This window comes from Pteropus medius, unplaced genomic scaffold, assembly GCF_902729225.1.
Source record: "Pteropus medius unplaced genomic scaffold, Ma_sr-lr_union100, whole genome shotgun sequence".
Lineage (NCBI taxonomy): Eukaryota > Metazoa > Chordata > Mammalia > Chiroptera > Pteropodidae > Pteropus > Pteropus medius.
The window spans coordinates 10,856,105-10,875,395 of NW_024349225.1; the positions used below are offsets into that span (position 1 = coordinate 10,856,105).

The window sequence follows — 19,291 nt, forward strand, 5'->3', positions numbered from 1 at the left end:
TCAGATTGGGGCTGAGAGCTCGGCGAGTCAGTAATCAGTGAGTAGCCAAGCTGTGCTGTCATTTTAGCTCAGTATCGAGAATGGTACGTGGGACTAATCTGAATGCCAAGCTCAGGAATTCCGGCTGCCAGGTTCAGCCAGGAACCCAAGCGCAGCGGGAGCTGGTGGGTCCATGGAGAGAAATCAGGGGGCTGAGTTCGAGGTTCCAGGTCGCCGGAATTAGAATTCCTAGGGAGAGAGGAAAACAAACATCACACACGTAGGGGGTCCCCATGTGAGCAGCCTGATCGCCTGACACAGCCGGGGTCAAAGCTCCACTTGGAGTACTGACTTGGGGACACTCTCGGGGGGTGGCCCCAGAAGACAGCTTCTGAAAATGGCCCAATCCAGTGCTAGGAAAATAATCGCCCCGAATTCTTCAAGGAAACCGAAGAGTCATTCCATCAGTGGAGGGAGTGTCCTTCCTATAGCGAAGAGGCCCGTCAGGCAGCCACTTGGGGAATCAGAGTCAGCGTGGGGTGAAATCTTGCCAGTGGTTGAGGACAAATTGTCTAGAGTTTGAATCCCAGCTCTACCTTGTGGGTTATCTTGAACAAACACCTTAATTTTGTCACCTGTCAAATGGGGATAATAGTGTGTCAGGCTAATGAAATAATGTGCATAAAGGGCTTGGCACAAGATATATACTCAAAGGACGCAGGCTCACACAACCCATATGTCCCAGGACTCACTGGCCTGGAACCCTAATCTCGAGTCCTATTTCCTTTTAACGTCTGCATTTGAACAGTAGGAGCGCCAGTGGCCCAGTTGTTCATGGTCATAGCGTAATTTAGCAAGAGGATGCTGGTAGCTTTAACGCAGTTCCTGGAGAAGCAAGCCAGGTCCTACCGTGGGGACGCAGCCATGTAAACGTGTACCACCAAGGTCCCTTGATGTCCTTTGCCACAGTAGTGGGGAATTTTGACCTGGCTGTTGATCTCCTTCCATCCTTTCTCAAGTCATCCAACCTGGTGGTCGCTTGAAGGAAAACGCAGATAGTCACGTTTTTTTAAAAAAAATGGAGAGCGCATAGGGATTCCCAAAGGATGGAACTGATTTACGGACACAAAGAGGAACGCCAGGTCGAATCTCTCTACCCGAGATTCACCAGAAAGGCAACTGCGTGTTTTCAAAGTGCGTGAAGCACGCGGGGGCCGCAGAGGGTCAGACCGCTGACGGTGTTTGCAGTAGACCCCGTTCCCGCTCTCTGTCACTCTCCGCTCTTTCCAAATGCGCACAGCCGAGTCCTGCCCGCTGTTCGCTCTTTCTCCTGTTCCGCTCGTACTAACGTCGCTCCATGTGGACGACGTGTGCACACACATCGAAAGTTGGTGCAAGTTTTCTCACTTGAAACTGTGTAGGGCTATGTATAAATTAAACGGGGACTTTCCAATTATCCACTCTAAAGAGAGTTGCCAACGAAGTGAAAATTCCAAGGGAGCAATTACACGTAACCCCAAATGGTTGCTTTTTAATGTGAGGATGAAATATGCAGCCCTCTATTTACAGCACATTTAATTTCTCTATTATGCCTTGCGATCGTTAACACTCAAGCGAATTTGCATTCTTCGTGCACCCAGCAAGTAACGGGGACCGGCAACCAGCCACCCAGAAGCATGCTGGGAGGCAGAGGAAGCCAGCTGGAGATCAAGCACTTGCTCTGCAAAGACCCACCTTTAAATGCTGTATCTCACCAACGAAGATGATTAAGGCTGGGGGACTTTGCAGGAGGAGGCAGAGACACACTCAGAGACCAGGGAACTGATAACTAACTTCTAAAGGTTCTTTCCAACCCCGCGTTTGCATAAGAATGACTCTGTGCGCCTCAATGAACACATCCCTCACCTAATTCTCCTCCAGATTCTTCCCTCTCTTTCCTCAGATCCTCTAAGGCCTCACTGGCCCCCCCTGATTCCCAAGCCAGCAGCACCTTTCCGGGTCTTGTGTTCGTATGATTCCAGCGTGTGGGGCTGTCTATTTCCATTCTCTGATGCTCTCCACGGGGCAGGGAGCTGAGTCCCTGTGCAGAGGCAGAACGCTGTGTATGTCCAGCATTTTAGAAGCAAGAAAAACAGACACGACATTGGTAATGTCTGAGATAAGCAGTTGACACAGACATCCACAGGCAGATGGCATCGCCACGCGAGGTAAAAGCCCAGCTCCCCGCGTGGGGTTATAGGAAGCGAGCTCTTCGAAGAGATAAATGTTACAACCCAGAAAATTTCATCAACCAAAGTATTCTAAGCAGGCTCCTCAGAGTATGTGTGGAACATATGAAAGCGGCCTATCTCTTCTTATGCCGGAGCTAGACAAGGAAATGTTATTAGTAGGATGACATATGTGAGCTTCGCTGTGAATAAATATACAGTGTCTATATATATATATATGTAATATGCATAATAATAACACCTCAAGACTATATGGCGCTTTTCTTCCCAGGAACTAAAAATGATCCATGGTTATTACTATCTCATCTATTCTCCCAGATTTTTTTTCCCACTTACATTTTGCTACTGTATTAACAAAATATAGAAACATTTAAGAGCCATCTTTTTGGCATTTCTTCCCCCATGCGGTCCTACTTTTCTGTTAGGGGAAAGGATTGTGATCCTCTCAGAGGGTCCTGCAGTTTATTCACAGGCCCAGGTAGCAGAGGCCTGCCTGCCAGGTGCTCTTAGGGGTCTCTAAAGACCAGCAGTCCTGATTTGCTCCCCCAGCCCCCATCCTGAGCTTCCGTGAAGTTCGAATTCCTCGAAAGGTCACCATTTGGGGTTTGAGTAGTATGTCGGGTAATATGTCTCTATTACTTTACAGAGGAGGGGTCACGCATAGCCCTTATTGCCTGCTAATGCTTTTGCAAAAGTCAGTTAGCAGATAAATAAATCCACTTTGCAACAAGCCTGGAAGGGACTTTTGAGTAGAGACCAGTAGCTATCTTTTTTTTTTTTTAATTTTTTGGTAACTTTGGTTAACAAAATCCAGTAAGTTTCAGGTGTACGATTTAACAGTAAGGCAGATATATATTGCTTGGTGTGCTCCCCTCCCGTAGTTAGATTTCTTTCCGTCACCATATCTTTGACCCCTTTACCCTGTCTACATCTCATGCCTCCCCTCTCCCCTCTGGTAACCACTGTTGTCCACGTCCATGAGAGACCAGTGGCTTTTTGATGAGAAAGCGTGACTTTGGGAGGCCGGAGGGAGTGTGGAATGTGGATCCTTTCAGAGGCCTTCGAGGAGGGGAGGAATCGCAGGCAGTCATCTCGGGAGGTGACAAAGCAGCACGAGGACATTGGGGACTGCAGATGGGGTGCTCGGAGGAGGGAGATGTCAAGGTGGGGACGTGGCGTGAGGGGGACACAGCAGCTCTTCCCGGAAGCAGTGTTCTGAGGTAGAAAAGTGCTCTGCCGTCCGCCGTCTCCGCCCTCCTCCCGCCAGTCTCGTAAGTCAGATGTGTCACAATCGTGTAAGCCGGTGCTCAGACTGTGGTTGCCCCGGGACCCCCGCCCCCTACACGCTCTCCTGCTCCAGACTCCGGGAGACCGTCAGAGGGTCACAAGGACTCTTGCCTGTTGTCCCCAACGCCCAAAGATGGAGTGGAGCGGGAGCAGGACAGCGGGCTACTGAGCACAGGCGTGTGGATGCATGTGTGGCCCTTGGGCTGACGAGCAGAGGGACATCTTGGTTCTCCCACTTGGGCCGGGCGTGGTCTTCCTGTCCAGCTGCACTGCCGCCACAGGGCTCCTCACCTCGTCACCCTTGATGTCCTCCTTTGGCTACAGAGCCAGCTTGCTCCTTAAACTGTAATCTCATTATAGGACTGTTCAAGTTTGGAGGGGCAGCTGGATTCTCTGGGGGAAAAAAAAATGCCAGCTTTAGCTCTTAGATAATTTCGAATTATTTCTTGAACTCTTCTTCTTAAATCTATTTCTTGATAGTAAGTTGGATAGGAACAAGTTTTCTTTTCTTTCCAGGGTAAGAAGTGGATGATTCGGGAGCTCTGAATTCTATTTGGACAGTAACAGGGCGCGTCCTGAGGTAGGGCACCTGGGCTGAAGAAGAGGAACGTGAATTTCCCAGATTAAAAAGAGAAGGAAAATTGAATTTCCAGGCACAGAGTACACACAGGGCCAAGCACGTGCAAAGGCACAGTGGCATCGACCCAGAACGGCATATTCCTAGAACTGGGAGCATTCTGTATTTGTACAGCATACACCCTGGGTAATAAGAAACAAAGCCAGAGACATATCCTAAGGATCAGTTTCTAAAAGACCCTTCTGGTGCCCAAGAACTTGATTTTGTCCCTCTCAGCCCCGAAATCTAGCGCATCGACAACATTTAGCATGTCGTTTCCTGCCATCCCTTAACCATCTCACCAACGCCCGACCCCTCCTCCCCAGGCCCTCAGGTAATGGGGATAATAAGCAGAAACATGCCATGAGTTTTAAAATTTTACTTCCCCAGAATGAGGGGAGAAGATGCAAGGAAGATGTCCCTGGAACGCGGAAGGAGGGGACAGTCCAGCTGAGAGTCAGTGAGAACCCGGAGGGACGTGGCGCCGGGGAACAGGGGGGAGGGGAGGGAAGAGGACGCTGAGGCGGACGACAGACCTGGTGGCCTGGGCGCTGAAGAACTCGCTTTCCCGGGGGCGTCTCGTGTTACTGCACCGGTCACTTCCTCACGCCGAGCCGAGCCACTCACTCACTCACTCACTCACTCACTCACTCACTCACTCACTCATTCACTCACTCACTCACTCACTCACTCACTCACTCACAAGCGCAGTCCGCGTGCCAGACTCTGAGCGCGTGACAAATCGTCACTAATGGAACCCTCGCGGCAGCCCATGACATAGGAACCACTGTTTCTCCTCCTTCACCGGTGGAAAACAGGCACGGAGAGGACCCGTCGCCGGCACGTGGTGGGGCCGGGTTCTGGTGTCTGTGCTTCTGACACCCATCCTGTGACGCCCTTCAGTTTTCCCAGTGCCATTCAACCAACTAGAAGTGAGCACTACCCGCCTACCCGTCTCCGAAAACCGGACCCACTGCTCGTCCCCTCCGGCCGCGGGAACGAGCGTCTCCCTTCGTAGCCGTGGCGGCGTTTCAGGCCACTGCTCCCAAACACCCCCATTCTCTAGTTTTCACGAGAGTCGGATGTTCCCGTTGACCTCACTCCAGGGGCTGTGTGGCCTCAGGCTGCCCTCTCGTGCCCTTGGGTCACCAAAGAATGAGCTCGTAGCCCTCCGCTCCCATCTCAGGCCTTGCTGTGTCTTGCGTTTGCTTGCTGGGGGACCCCGTAACAAGATGCCACAGAGTGGGGGGCTCAGGCAACAGGACGTTCATTCCTCATGCACTGGAGGCTGGAAGTCTGAGATCGAGGTGCCGGTGGGGTGGGTTCCTCCGAGACCTCTGTCCTCAGTCTGCAGGTGGCTGCCTCTCGCTACCTCCTCATGTGGTCTTTCCTCTGTGCGCACGTGCTCCCGGCACCGCTCAGTGTGTCCTAATCTCCTTATAAGGACACCAGCTGGATTGGATTAGGGCCCTCCATAATAGCCTCGTTTTAACTTAATCACTTCTTTGAACATCTCGCTGAATACGGTCACGTTCTGAAGTAGGGGGGGTTAGGACTTGAATTTGAACGTCGGAGACACACAGTTCAGCCCATCACAGGACTCGTCTTCCCATCGTCTCTACCTCCCTGGCCTGTAGCTCCACTTTCTTTGCAAAGACATCATATTAGGAAAATAGAGAGAATTAAATCAAAATGTACGTACCAGTCACGTGGCTCTTTCCAGAACTGTGGGATTTTTGTGCGTGTGGCTTCTGAAATGACATCCCACTGCCTCCCTCCTGGCTTGTGCTGTGACAGCTCAAGGGGAGGCAATATGATAAAAGCACCCAGGCTGGCCATGAGTCTTCTCATTCTAATGCGCTTCATTAAAACCAGCATTTTTATTACAAAGACCTGCCAAAGGGAATATTAGACAGAAATGCATGTTAAGCTGCCATTGATCTTTCCAGGTAGATTGTACATGAAAGAGTGTCCTTTCTCGCTCTGTTCGCCGCTCACACATAAAAGAAAAGCAGGAACAAACGTGAAGAGGCTCAGCCTTATCCCTCCAGCCTCGGCCTTATCCCTCGGGCGTCTCCATGGCTACCCAGTGGGGCCGAGTGGCCAGAATCAGGCCGGGGGTAGGAGCCTCCAAATCTCGTTTCCGAAGCTCTGTAGACACCTATCCCTTGGCCACCTTCCCATCCCCCGCCTGGCCTTCCCCCACAACTGGGAGGTCAAGGCCAGGTTTCCAGGTTGCTCTTTCCAGCCTGAAGCTTCCGTTCCCCAGAAGAGGGTCCGAGTCATTCTGTTTCTTAGAAATAGCAGTTCCGCTGCAAGAATGTACCGGCTAATGTGACTCCCATGGTGACATGAGGGGGTGGTGTTAATTCGAGATGAGGGCCGGGGCGTCTCTGAGGGGCTGCCGGTGATCAGCACGTGTGTGTTACCGCTTGTTTGTGTTACCGTATCGACAAGGACAGAAACCAGGCGTTTCACGAAAAGGAGGGAAATTCGTTTGGCCGCTGGGAAAAAGTGAAGCAAAGAAATCACGCGTCTGGGGCTCCGTCGAGCCTGAGGTGGAGTCCGGGCGTGTCTGCAGACAGTCAGACAGTCGGACAGTCCCCGTCTACGAAACTACAACTGTTCAAGAGGAGCGAGGAGGGCTGATCCCACCAGAAAACTAACGTCTGCCAGGGCCACCTCCTATGCAACAGTCACCGCTCCCATCACGACTGTGTTCCCCACCTCAGATGTGATAAGGAAGGATGATTCAAACCCATGCTCAGGCCCTTCGGTCCGCACGCCCCATCTTAACTCGTGCCTCAGCATGAGCTGCCAGAGCCACAGGCCCTCCCCATCTGTATGGCTGCGGGATGGGCCCCGCGGTGCTGGTTTGGAGGGGCAGAGAACAGGCCTGACTCATCGTCAGAGGAGCCAATGGTGATAAATGTTAGAGAACCCAGGACTCAGAAGGACCCGGATGGCCAGACACCCCCTTCCTTGAAGGTAGCCATTCCTTCTCTACTTCAGGGCTTCCCCAATCATTGCAAGTCAACATACAACGCGAACGATCAATATTGCAACCAATACGTACCAACGTGCTCATGGGTCCTCCAGGGACCCCAATAAAGAGTTTCATCAGCTGTGAAGCAACAAGTTCAGAGACGGGAAGGGAGGGACATAGTGAATTTATTCCTCAGACCGAGGTGTTAACTTCAGCCTTGTCACGACAAGGCAGTTCTGTTTGACTAACTGCAGTGTGCGCATTGCTCGTCTCCCGCCTGTCTAGCCCGGACGTGTCGGGTAGGAGCAGGGAGCGTCCTGTTCTCGACCGTGCAGACTGGCTTCTTCCTGCCGCCCGCAGTGGTCCACCCAGCCCCGCACCGTCCCGCCGAAATCACTGGCGTTTCTCGTGCATCGGTTACTTCTCTTTCTACATTTTATCTGACTTTCTGCAGCGTTTGGTAGCACTGACCTTTTATTTAATTATTTGGCAAATGTTCATTGGGTTCCCACCTGGTTCCCAGCCCTGTGCCAAGTTCTCAGCCAATGGTGAGGCAGGACTCAGCCGCTGAACTCGGGGGTCCAGAGGCGGATGGGGAAGCAAGTGAATGCACAGGCAGGAAGCACATGGCTGCGCCCTGTGTCAGAGGGAGGCCAGAGGGCCGAGGGAATCTAGAGGAGGCACGTTTCTTCTCTCCGACTTCCAGGACGTTACTCTAGGTTGCTTTGCTTTTGAGTCCTCTGTCACTGTGAGTCTGCTCTTTCTACTGTCCTCTGCCGGCCCTTTGCATGCCGGCGTGCCCCCTGCTCCATGCCCTGTCTTCCTTTTATTTCACTCTGTGCATTTTCTTTAAATGCTCTAATCCATTCCCAAGGATTCAGCTATCACGTTTACACGGGTGACTCTTAAATCTGAACCTCGGTGAAGTCTCACGCAAACTCCACGGGGCAAGGATGATTGCCCCGTCCGTGTACGGTTGAGGGAATTCAGGCTCAGAGAGCGTCAGTAACTTGCCCGGATGTGATAAGGAAGGATGATTCCAACCCATGTCTACACCTCCATTCCCTTGCCCATCCCACCACGTCGTGCGATAGCAAGCCCTCACACCCTCAGGCGGTCTCCAGGAAGGAAGGTGGCCCAGTGTCTCCAGGACCAAGACCCTCTGCCCACTACGGCTGTCCCTGCTGATCTGCACACCTCCAGCTCCGCACGTCTGTGGGCATGGAGCTGAGCAAGCTTTCCCGGCTGCCATAACGCATTGCAAACTTCTATCTAATATGCCGTCCCCTCCCTCCCTGAGGGCACGTTCACGTTAGAACTTTAAAGGCGAGCTTCTCTCTGTGAAGCGGGCACGAATCCATTTTTCACTGGCGTTCGCATTATGGGAAATGCGGTGCTTTCTATATTAACGAGTAATTTTCTTTGCCCGATGCAGTTCGAAATTCAATAAGTGTCGTTTAAGCCCAATTTTCCCACTTGTAGGCCAGAGAGCAGCCTTGTGGGGGCGGGGAGGAAGTTCCCACACGTTTCCTCATCCGCCTTGCTCTCCCCCCTGCCGTCTCTGTAGATGTCAGTGTGCTCAGTGTGACCTAACAGTCGGCATGGCGGCGGCCGTCTCGAGCCCCAGGGGTCGAGGGGGCCCCGAGACTCACTGTGTTGGTTCATCTCCCACCTCCAAAACTCATGGCTGCCCCCCGATGCCTGTCGGTGAGCAAGCCCTGCAGGCACCCCCGCCCGCCCCCTCACCTTAGGAAGGCCATTCCTCTGACTTAAGCCCCGTCAGATTCTCCTGTCATCTTGCAGAATAAAAATGCTCTAGTAAGTCACCTAGATTTCGTGAACCAGGTCAACTTGTGGTTTGAACTTGGGTTTGAAGGGGAAAGGAAAAGGAAAGGGCAGAAGGCAAACTGATCCATCTACGCCATTCTTCCAAGGTTGACCCTTGGCGACAGTGACGGGGAGGGGGCAGGCAGAGCAAGAGGCTGCCTCTGCCCCTCGAGGGGAGAGAGGGCACGTTACCTTGGACAGACTATATTCACCCAGCCTGGGACACTTGGGAATATGGGTCCAGGTCTGCTCTCTGCATCAAATAATAATAATTCAATAAGATCTCAATTAAAACCAAGTCATAAATCATATTTAACGTTGCCCCGACGGGTCGAATCTAATATGCCAGGACTATTAATCACGTGCCAGGCCCCAGAATCCCAGCTTCCCTCTTATGAGGATTCAGGGGTTTGGACCTATGCCTCCTACCTCTGCCACCATTAGGTCAGACCCCAGAGAGCAGAGGCCAGGGAGATTTGGGACTGTGTCATGTCCCGAATGTGGAGCTTGGCAGGTTGCAGATATCGGGGAAGCTCAGGAGGGTTGGGGAGACCTGATTCCTAAACAGGCTGTTCGTCTGCTAGGTGTGGACCATGCGGATGGCAGTGGTGATGTACAGATGCAGCTTCAGGAGCTAGACATACGATCTGTCAGGCGAACGAGTTCTCCACAGACCAGACGATGCCTGGTGGGCATCAGAAGTCTGGGGGAAGACCTAGGGTTTCCTGACCTAAACAGATCAATGTTGGGGACCCCCCACGTGCAAGGGAGCTGGCACACAACATGGCCGGCCCTGGGAAACATGGCCGTGATGGAGTAGAGATTCAGGTTGGGACTTGGGCCCCTGGGAGGGCATAATCCAAGCCTGGAGAGACAGGGTTGCCTACGTATAGATCTCCCAGGAGACAGAGGGTATCAAGTGACCAGCTGGGAACTGACTTCCACATATCTAAAATGGGGGGAAGGGGAGAATCTTTCCTGTGGCCTCAGGGAGCTTGAGAGCCAAGGTGGTGTTCATAAGGAAAGCCAAGGCTAAAGAATACCAGAACGTGAGGTTTAAAGCCAGAGGCTGGCATTCGAGGCTTGGCTATGTGGCCCCAAGCCAGACACTTCAGCCCTCTGAGCCTCTGATTTCCCTTCTATAAAATAGGAGTCACCAATTATTTTGAGGATTACAGGACATAATAATGTCTACTGTGATGCCCACATGTCACCAGGAAGGTCTCGAACAATGGAAACACTATCGTTAGTGGGACGGTGGAAAGGCCACTTCTATACAGCAAATTCAAGAGACCAGTGGCAGAATCGAGGTCAAGGTTGCAGAGCCAGGGTTCAAGTTGGTAAAACCGGGTGGGATATGAAAGGTAAGGAGCAGCTGAGCCTGTCATAAGCCACCCTACATCACCTGGGGGCCCCACCAATGGTTATGTTAACCAATAGATCCGCTTACCCCATGGGGGTGGCGGGCCTTGAGAGACCAGGGGCAGGGTGGGTGTGGCAGATTGCCACACAGGTGTCTCGTTCAGGGGGCCAGTGCTAGCTCTAGAGGTCGGCCCGAGCCATGGGCGAGGCTGCCCCGGAGTGAGGACTCTTGGCTATTTCTTCACTCCTCCATCCCTCCCTCTTTCTTTTCTTCCTCCTTTCCTTCAATATATATTTCTGGATCCCTACCACAGGCCAGGAATTGGAGGCTTGACCCTGGGAACTGGGACAGAGCCAAATGGGTAGGGACTCAGAGACTGGCCAGCAGGCTGCACCCCCTCCAAGGAGTAAAGCAAGCAACTTTGTACTTTTGAAAGAGCTCCCTTTAAAAAATCACATAAAGGGACTTAGCCGATTTATGATTAATATCTTTTGAAATCTGCTTAAGCATTTGTCATCGGGCCTCATTTTATGCCACTTACCAGCATTTATTGAGCATTTACAATAAGCCAGGCACCAAACTAAAAAGTTTACAGGGATTAGTAATTTAACCCTCCAAATCTAGGCACTTTGGCAGTATTACTATCCCCATTTTATTGATTAAGAAACTGAGGCTAAAAGAAGCAAAGGAAGTTGCCCAGGGTCTTAACTAAGTAAGCGGTGGAGCTGGGATTTCAGTCAAGGCCAGCCGGGCTTTGAGCAGCTGTGTGTCAGAGAACCTCCATCTAAGGCCAGTGGGGTCCTGCTCATTCCTCCGGGTTGCTTAACTGCCACCTGACACACGGGCCTGGAACCCATTGATGTTTCTCCTATCGGTCTGTGAAAGCTCAGAAACAAATAACATAATCTGCTTCCTGGCTTTGCCCAGACTCCGCGCCCACTTCAGTAGGAGCAGGGCAGGATGGGTGCCCATTAAGGCCAACAGCCCTCTCCCTGCCAGGAGAGGCAAAGCTCTACGAAGCCCACTCCGCAGCAGCAGCCTGGCGGCTGGATTCCTCAGGCTCTGCATTTGAATAATTGTCTTCATTTCGGTGCCCTTTGCATGGTATTAGAACGGGAAAAAATTAAATCAAGTCAATTGATAGGGTAGGAGACCATGAAAAACAAATGTTATCCATTATAATGAGCATTTTCCGGCCACTGTTAAGATAACATGTCAGTGGAAGGTCTCGAAAGGCCTGTTTTTCTACTCCAGAAATTGACCTCAGCTTACACGAACCGTTGTTCACGTACGTCCTTTCTGATTCCAGCATTTTCTCAGCCCCGTGCTTGGGAATGGTCCAGTGTACAACCCAGAAGCTCCCCAGGTGCCTGAGCTCCTGTGGCCCAGGTACCGTCACACCTGAGCCGTGCGCCTCTCCTGGCAGGTCCAGTCCTTCTCATGGCTCCTCCCCGGCTCCCACTTCCTTCGGCCAGCTCCTCGTCTTCCTTGGAGCCGGCTGTGTCTTCTAGCTCAGGACCACCTGCAGGCTCTACCACGATGGGCTTCTTTCTTCTTCTTCAGGAGCATTCACATTTCACTCCATATTTAATTCTGGATGGTGGATTTCTGAAGCCCTGTGGCTCCAGGACAAAGGTTAACCCGCGTCTGTTTAACCCGGTGGGCAAAATGCATTTGCTCCTCATGCAGAAACGCTGAGTTCAGTGCAACTGGGCTTTGTCTTATTATCAAATAATTCTTCTCCTTGATTATTCCCCTTTGAGTTCGAGGCTTTCTATCAAGTTTTGAGGAGGAGATTTGCAACTTAGATTTTGCGAGGGAAGTGATTAGTCACGTGAGGATCAAGGGACCAATGATTCAGAATTAACGAGGCTATGCGATAATTGCGCATTCTTTTGACAGCACACCGGTGCTTCTGATTCAAGAATCCTAAGACAAGTCAGAGCAGAGAAGAAAAGAGCATCGCTCCTCAGCAGCCCTCTGCTTTCTGTATTCTTGATTATGTTACCAACTCACTGGAAATCATATATTCCGCGAGGATCTACCCAACAGCCATCTCTCATTTCTTCTTTGTAGCAGAGTCCTAATTTGGTTTGAGTATCCGATGGCAATCAGTTTAGGAGGAGGCTGAGTGCCACTTCAGTCCCCGGTGGGAAGGGCGGAATCTCGATCAGTCTAAACCGATGATGGTGACTCTCTTCTCCCTTGTAATAAATGTTCATGAAAACGGGCACAGGCACAATTATGGCCAATGAGCTGTGAGGCAGCTTTAGGGAACGATCTCACTTTCAAAAAGGGATGTAAGGAAGGGAAAGTCCCTCTTGCCCCACTTTTAAACTTTGGACATTGCTGAATAAGGAGGTGGTAACTGGCGCTGTGGCAGCTATTTTGGAATTAAGAGGAGTGTAGCCTGAGAACAAAAGCCAACGTCACGAGGATGTCAGTGCAGGGAGACAAAATAACCTAACTCCTTGATGGTGCTTCGAGCTACTAAATAAACTGGCTTTGCTCACGCTTTGGCTTTTGACGAGTGTATACGTTGAAAGGACAGCAAAAGAAGAAAGCTCGAGGGTGCCGGCAAGCCCATACTTAACGCAGTTTATAAAATGAAACCAGGCAGGGGCTAAAATTTCCGGCAAACATGGAGGAATCGGGAGCTCTTGTCAAAACTTCCAAGGAGGAGATGTAAGAGAATCTACTGAGGCCCCACCCAAAGGCCCCCTGCTCCCTGCGGCTCTCTTGCTTTGGACTCTGGACTCCCTACAGATGAGAATGGACACAGAATCCTTTAAGGCAGAGCTTCTCCAGTGCAATTCAGAGAAAACGGCCCTTCTGCTCTGGCCCTGGCTTCTAGAAAGTCACCGATGACCTGTTTCCTCCTCTAACAAACTTCCAATAGCACAATTCTGCATTCTATAGAAATCATTTCCAAAACAGGGGCTTTCGTTATGTCAAACGAATAAAAACCATCTTGCTGACAAAGCAGATTATTAACTAAACCCCCCACCTCCTACACTGCAAGGTGCAAATTTTTGCCACCCTCTCCCACCCCCAGCCCTTTCAGCTATTGCTTGTGCTCTCTGACCAGCTGTCCTTGTCTTGTTGCTGATTTTTGTTTTGTTTTGTTTTTGTTTGGTGGCGGTGGATGTTGTTATTGCTCACAGGGTGGTGTTATTTACGAATCATCGAACTCACCTTGTCGGTATGAATCAACTGACTCTTAAGGCAGCACAGATGTCCCTCGACTAAATCATCATTCCAATTCCAGAACTGGGTCCCGGTGAACCCAGACATTGAGACTGCTTGTTTTATTGAAGAATCCAAATACACAAAACTAGCAAGATCAGCGCTTAGCATGTCGGCCCCTGGGAACTCGGGAGAATGCCTGTGTGTGTTATTAAATTGTGTGTAATGATGGTGCGCGTCTAGAAAATGACTTCTTGGACGAGGACGTCTTTATCTCGCAGGCCGTGACAGCTTGTTTGAACCAAGAAGCACATTTTGATTTTTCTTCTTCCCCATGCATCACCATATTTTCAGCGCACCCACAGAGTGCGAAGGGCCTGATCCTTACACGAATTTCAGCCTCATAACTTCCTTCACTGTTTAAGTTGCTTCTGTGTTTTCATTCGAGTTGGCATAAAATCAAACCTGCCTTGCTCGAGATCTTGCCCAGACACCCAGTTAAGGATATTGTTTTTACCTTTCTGTGACCTGATTAACCCATGCAACTTAATCTAGGCAAGTTAATGAATCAGAAAAAGACAGGAGTGGACGCATTTTATGGTCCAAAGAAGAAGGGATGAAGGCAACTGGAAATTCTGTGGGTACCTATCACGTGTCAGGTTCTGGGACAGGCGCGTCCTCACAGGATCTCATTTAATTCTCAAAATGATGCTATATTATAGGTGTCATTAGCCCATATTTCAAATCTAGAAACCAAGGCTCCAAGAGCAGTGGAAGAGGCTTGCCAAGGTTGTATTGTTATGAAAACGGTAGACTCTGGAGTCAGACTTCTGTCCGTCCCCACCCCAAAGCCCCCACTCTTCCGAGAACTCCTCCCTCGGAAGGATGGAGGGGGAGACAGAAGGCAAAGAGAAGGAAAGGTCCACGTCATGAGGAAAGAAAAAGCAGAAGAACTGACAGCAATAAGGGACTCTCTGAATTAAAAATTCATGGCGGTAGAAGGAAAAGGTCTCATTTGAAAAGAAAACTAAAAATTGACCGGTGGTGGGGGAAAAAAAAGTATGAGCTTAGAAGCTGTAAACACTTAAAAATAAGGAGTAAGATTTCCCAAGAGATGTTGCAGAAAGAAACCCAAGTAAAAGATGAGAGTTAAAGGGGGTGTGAGGAGAAAAATATTAGATGCAGAGAATTTCTTTTCCGTTATTTCACGGAAAGTTCCTTGTAGGTTCTTTGAGTGGAGATTCGAGAAGGAACCTTTGAGGAAAACACGAGTCAGCTCTGATAGTAATGTTATCCAATCTTTGGGGAAGTGGATCTAATATTTAAAATTTCAGACATTCTCTGACCTCTCAGAGTGGTTCCTACATCTAAAGGTGAGCCAGAGAGGGAACACATTTTCTTGAGAGCAAGAGTCATCCCTCCTGTGAGGTAAATTACATCCTTCGGGACACTGAGTGCTAGCTGTCTTCTTAGTCCAAGCAAATTGTCGCCGCCGACTGCTGTGAACCCCAACTGGAAGTCAGTGGCTTGAAGAGACCATGGGTCATGATTTTCCAGAATCTCAGAGCCCTGCGGGGTGGAGATCCCTTCCTGGGGCTCCTGGGTGGCTCCGCTCATATGTCTGGGCCTCCAAGAGGAGTAATTCTCGAGGTTTTGAGTGATTTTTCACCGCAGTGAAGGGAAATCAACTGAATAGCAGAAACCCTCTCCTCCTGGGGATGCTCCTGTGGCTTCAGCCATGCAAGCATGTGTGCATAGGTGTGCGCGCACCTGCATATGTGTGTGCATCCACGTGTGCATGTGTGCGTGCATGCATGAGTGTGTCTGCACGTGCAGATGTGTGTGTGTGCATGTGTGTCCTGTGCATGAGTGCATGGATCCATGTGTGTGCACATGAGTGTGTGCATATATGTGCCCACATGTGCATAACACCCCTCCCACACACACACAAAGAACAAAGTCTCTGCAGAAATGTGTCTGGAGAGGCAACCTTGAGTAGTAAAAGCACTGAACTTAGCATTGGAAAACCTAACTTGGAGCATAGTTCAAGTAAATTCTTCCTCTTACCCACTTTCCCACCACGGACAAGCTACGACACCGTTCCCAGCCTCGGTTTGTTCATCTATAAACCGAGGGTAGCAATTCCCGCTCCATCGTTGTGAAGATCAGATGAGATGACCCGTGGGAGGATCCTTTGTAAGCCAAAACACATTGTAAAACAACACAAGTGCTCACTTGTCTGGGGGCAAAATGGAAGGTAACAGATGATGATCGAATTACTAATTTTTCAACACGAGTCCATTTTTCACCTTGCTTGTCTCCTTGAAATCCAAGGGCTGGCAGAATCGGGAATCTGCCCAACGTCCTGGTGACTCCCTTCTTGATGGGGCTGCAGGAGCCTCCACCATCGCTGGGGAAGCCCACCAGGAAAGCTGGCCAGCATATCTCTGCACTCTTTCCGACACCCGCTGGGTCCGTCGGACTTGCTTTGATGCTAAGGGAGAAGGAGCTCGCTGAAGGCAGCAGAGCAGGACTCTGTCAAAACACACATTTCCCTGCTGCCTGCCTGTGTCCTGGTGTCTCCACCTTGGTGGCATGTCACATCTCCTTGCGACCCACTCCTAGGAGCCGAGGGCACAACAAACCCCTCACCTGTCTACTTCCCTTTTCTCGTCTCCACTGAAAGGCAGAGGCGCCCTGCCTCCAGCTCCAGGGAAAAGCCAGATTAACCTTTTTGACACTACAGCAAATGTTAAGTCAGCCTCGCCTTTCAGAATGCCAATCCAGACACCAGTCATTCACCGTCTGTTAGAAATACAGAGACTGTATGTCAAAACTCACCCGCACCGCCAAATCGGAAAAGAGCAGTTATTACTGCAAACTCTATATCCATTATTTATCAAATGAACTCTCTGCAGTAGGAATACAATTCATTTCTACTCTCTCTCTTGTTCTTTCATTTCAATAGGAGATGAAAGAAACCATTTATAGAATCTTTCTGGGCATTACTCATGCAGCAGTATCCCTGGCTAGGGTTTAAAGTCAGAGCTGTCTATTGCCTGAAGGGAGTGGGCTGCTTCGCGTGGGAGAGAAACATCCCCTGTCTGCCAGGTTTTCTCAGACTCCCCGATCTACCTCCTGGATCTGTGAATAACGATATCTCTTCAGCTCTCCAGGCACGGTTGAAGGAGGTGGGGACCTTGGCACAGAGCAAGGCGAGTAACTTTTAAATGCATTTCCTTTGTGACATCAGCTTTAACAAATTATCGCAAGGTGGGAAGATGTTCCTAAGAGGTCAGTTTGGGGTCGAGGCCAGCTTCCGGTTGGCCTCTCATTAGAGAATGGAAGAAATTAAGCTCCTACTCAGTTTAAACTGTCGTAGTCCTTAAAGCGAAGTCTACTCGTTTTCATAATCATCTTGGCTCAAGGTTAGGAGTTTTGCCTAGTGGGGATGGTGGTGATGTTTATGGTGGTGGCGGTAAAGCTTGAGGCCATTATGATGGCGGCAGAGGTGATGGGGTAACGGTGGCCGTGTGAGCGGTGACCGTAGACGTGATGATGGTAGTCGCGGTGATGGCAGAAGGGGGTGGTGCTGATGGTTATGATGAATAGTGACAGCAGGTGTTGGTGGGGGTGCTGAGGGTGTCGGCGGAGGTGATAATAACAGTGGGAAATGCGTGGAGGCGGTGATGATCTTGATGATGGTGATGCTCTGCGTATCATGGGTCTGTGAAAAAATAATCTTTCTATTCAGGACAGTTTCCATTAAGGAATTAAAACACTTCTTTTGACGGGAGGCACTTTGCTCCTATTTCAAATCAGATCTGAATCCTGTCCAGTTTTGTGTATCTCAGAGTAAAAGTTGCAGGATGAAAGTTCCATTTCTGAGGGACCGATTGCCCGCTGGTGCCCCAAATACTTTCTTGACTTCAGGACTAGGTGTCCTGACCCAATCTTCTCTCCTAAAAGTCAAATCCTGATGGCTTTCGAGCCTAGCTCAGCTCAACTCCACACCGCTGGCCCATGGCCACTCTCCTCCTCAAACCTTGCATATTTGGCTTAGCTCACTTATTGCCTTCATTGTTTTGTGTGTATGCTTGTCCATCTGAACCAGATTGCAAACTCCTCGAAGACAAGACGCATTCTTGTCTTTCTTAAATCTCATCCCCTTTAAACGAATATATGGTGAACGAATGAATGAATGGCTTGATGAATAAATCTGTGGTATTATCATCTTCTCCCCAAACAACGTAGCATAATGGTACGTACAATAATTAAGGAATCAATTTGAGCAGAAAGATCTCTAACGTTGTAAGAAAGAGGGAATTTAATTAATAATACCTAACATTTATTGAGCTCTGTGCCAGATTCTGTGCTAAGCATTTCACACACTTCATCTCCTTTCATCTTCCCCGTGAGCTTATGAAGTGGGCACTATTTCCCCATTTTATGGGTGGAAAACTGAAGATCAGAGAGTTTCAAGAACATGTAGTAAAACCTCATGATTAAAAGTACTATTTTAGGATCTACGGCCATGCCACCCTGAACAAGCCCGATCCCGTCTGATCTCGGCAGCAAAGCCGGGTCGGGCCCAGTTAGTACTTGGAGGGGAGTCCAGCTAGGAAGACCAGATGCAGTAGGCATAAAAAAATAAAAATAAGAGATTGTAAAGTGACAAGGTCCTTGCAGTCTGTGAGGTCAACCGAGGGTTGCCTCTCCTGAAAAATAAATAAATAAATAAAGATTAAAAAATGAAAGTACTGTTTTAGGATTCAAAGGAACTTGGTTTCAAATAAGAACTCTATCATTTACCAGTCGTGTGGCTTTTATTAAGTCACTTGTTACCTCTGCACCTTGGTTTCCTCACTTGAGAAGTGGGAAAAATAACACTTAATTGTACAAGGAGAATCGAATGAGGAGAATTATATAATCATAACTATATAAATAGTTAATATAAGATTATAAATTTTACACGCGTACACACACATATTCTTTTTTGTTCGGTGCCCAAGACAAAGTAAGTGTTCAATAAATAGTTGCTCTTTTTTTTTCCTTCTTAATTTTCTGCTTAAGGTCTTATAAGCCTCAGGCGATAAAAACAGGGCTTTGACTATATATCTGATTGTAAAGCCTACGCTCTCACACACCATATGTTCAGCCTCAAAAATGAGCTATTTCTGTGGGCACCGAGGGTGAGTCACAGGGTGTCTCCAGGAGCGATGATGCCACAGGACCAAATTGGCGAAGACCCGGCCAGGCCGGTTTGTGTGGCCATCTCGGTGGCGGAACGCCCGTCCACAAGGTCAACGTCTTGCTTAGCGATCCACCTGCAAATGGCCATCAGCCACAGGCTGGGATCCTGCCAGCGTCTGCCATGCAGCCGGGAGCCCTGCCTACGGACACAGCCCCTCTGCCACCTCCAGATGGTGCCGGAGTCAGCGGCACAGCCCACGGTGTCAGCTCTGGGGGCACACTTCTCGCCTGCTGCTTTACCCAAGTGTTAAAAATTAATTTAACTCTGATCTCACCAACAGGGGAAAAGTTAATAGAAGTTTTATTTTTAATATATGAGGAACCTTAACAGGATTTAAACTTAATGCCTCAGAAATGGGAAGGACTGCTGACGATTTATCTACGAGAATCTGCGGACTTTAGCGGGGAACTAAAGAAATGGACGAAGTATTATTTCAGCGGCTAGAGGCAGGACTGAAATACTCCCCACAGCCATTGAGAGAAATCGCAATAGTCTGCCAGCCCAAGAAATTAACTCGTAAATTGTCCAAATCCTCAGTTTACCCTTATTACCCAGATCTTCAGTT

At 49.6% G+C, this 19,291-nt stretch overlaps 1 pseudogene; it reads left to right on the forward strand.

Annotated features, from left to right (window-relative positions):
* The first annotated feature begins 17,996 nt into the window (after positions 1-17,996).
* LOC120617814 (uncharacterized) lies at positions 17,997-18,115 on the forward strand (annotated as a pseudogene).
* Positions 18,116-19,291: the final 1,176 nt, after the last annotated feature.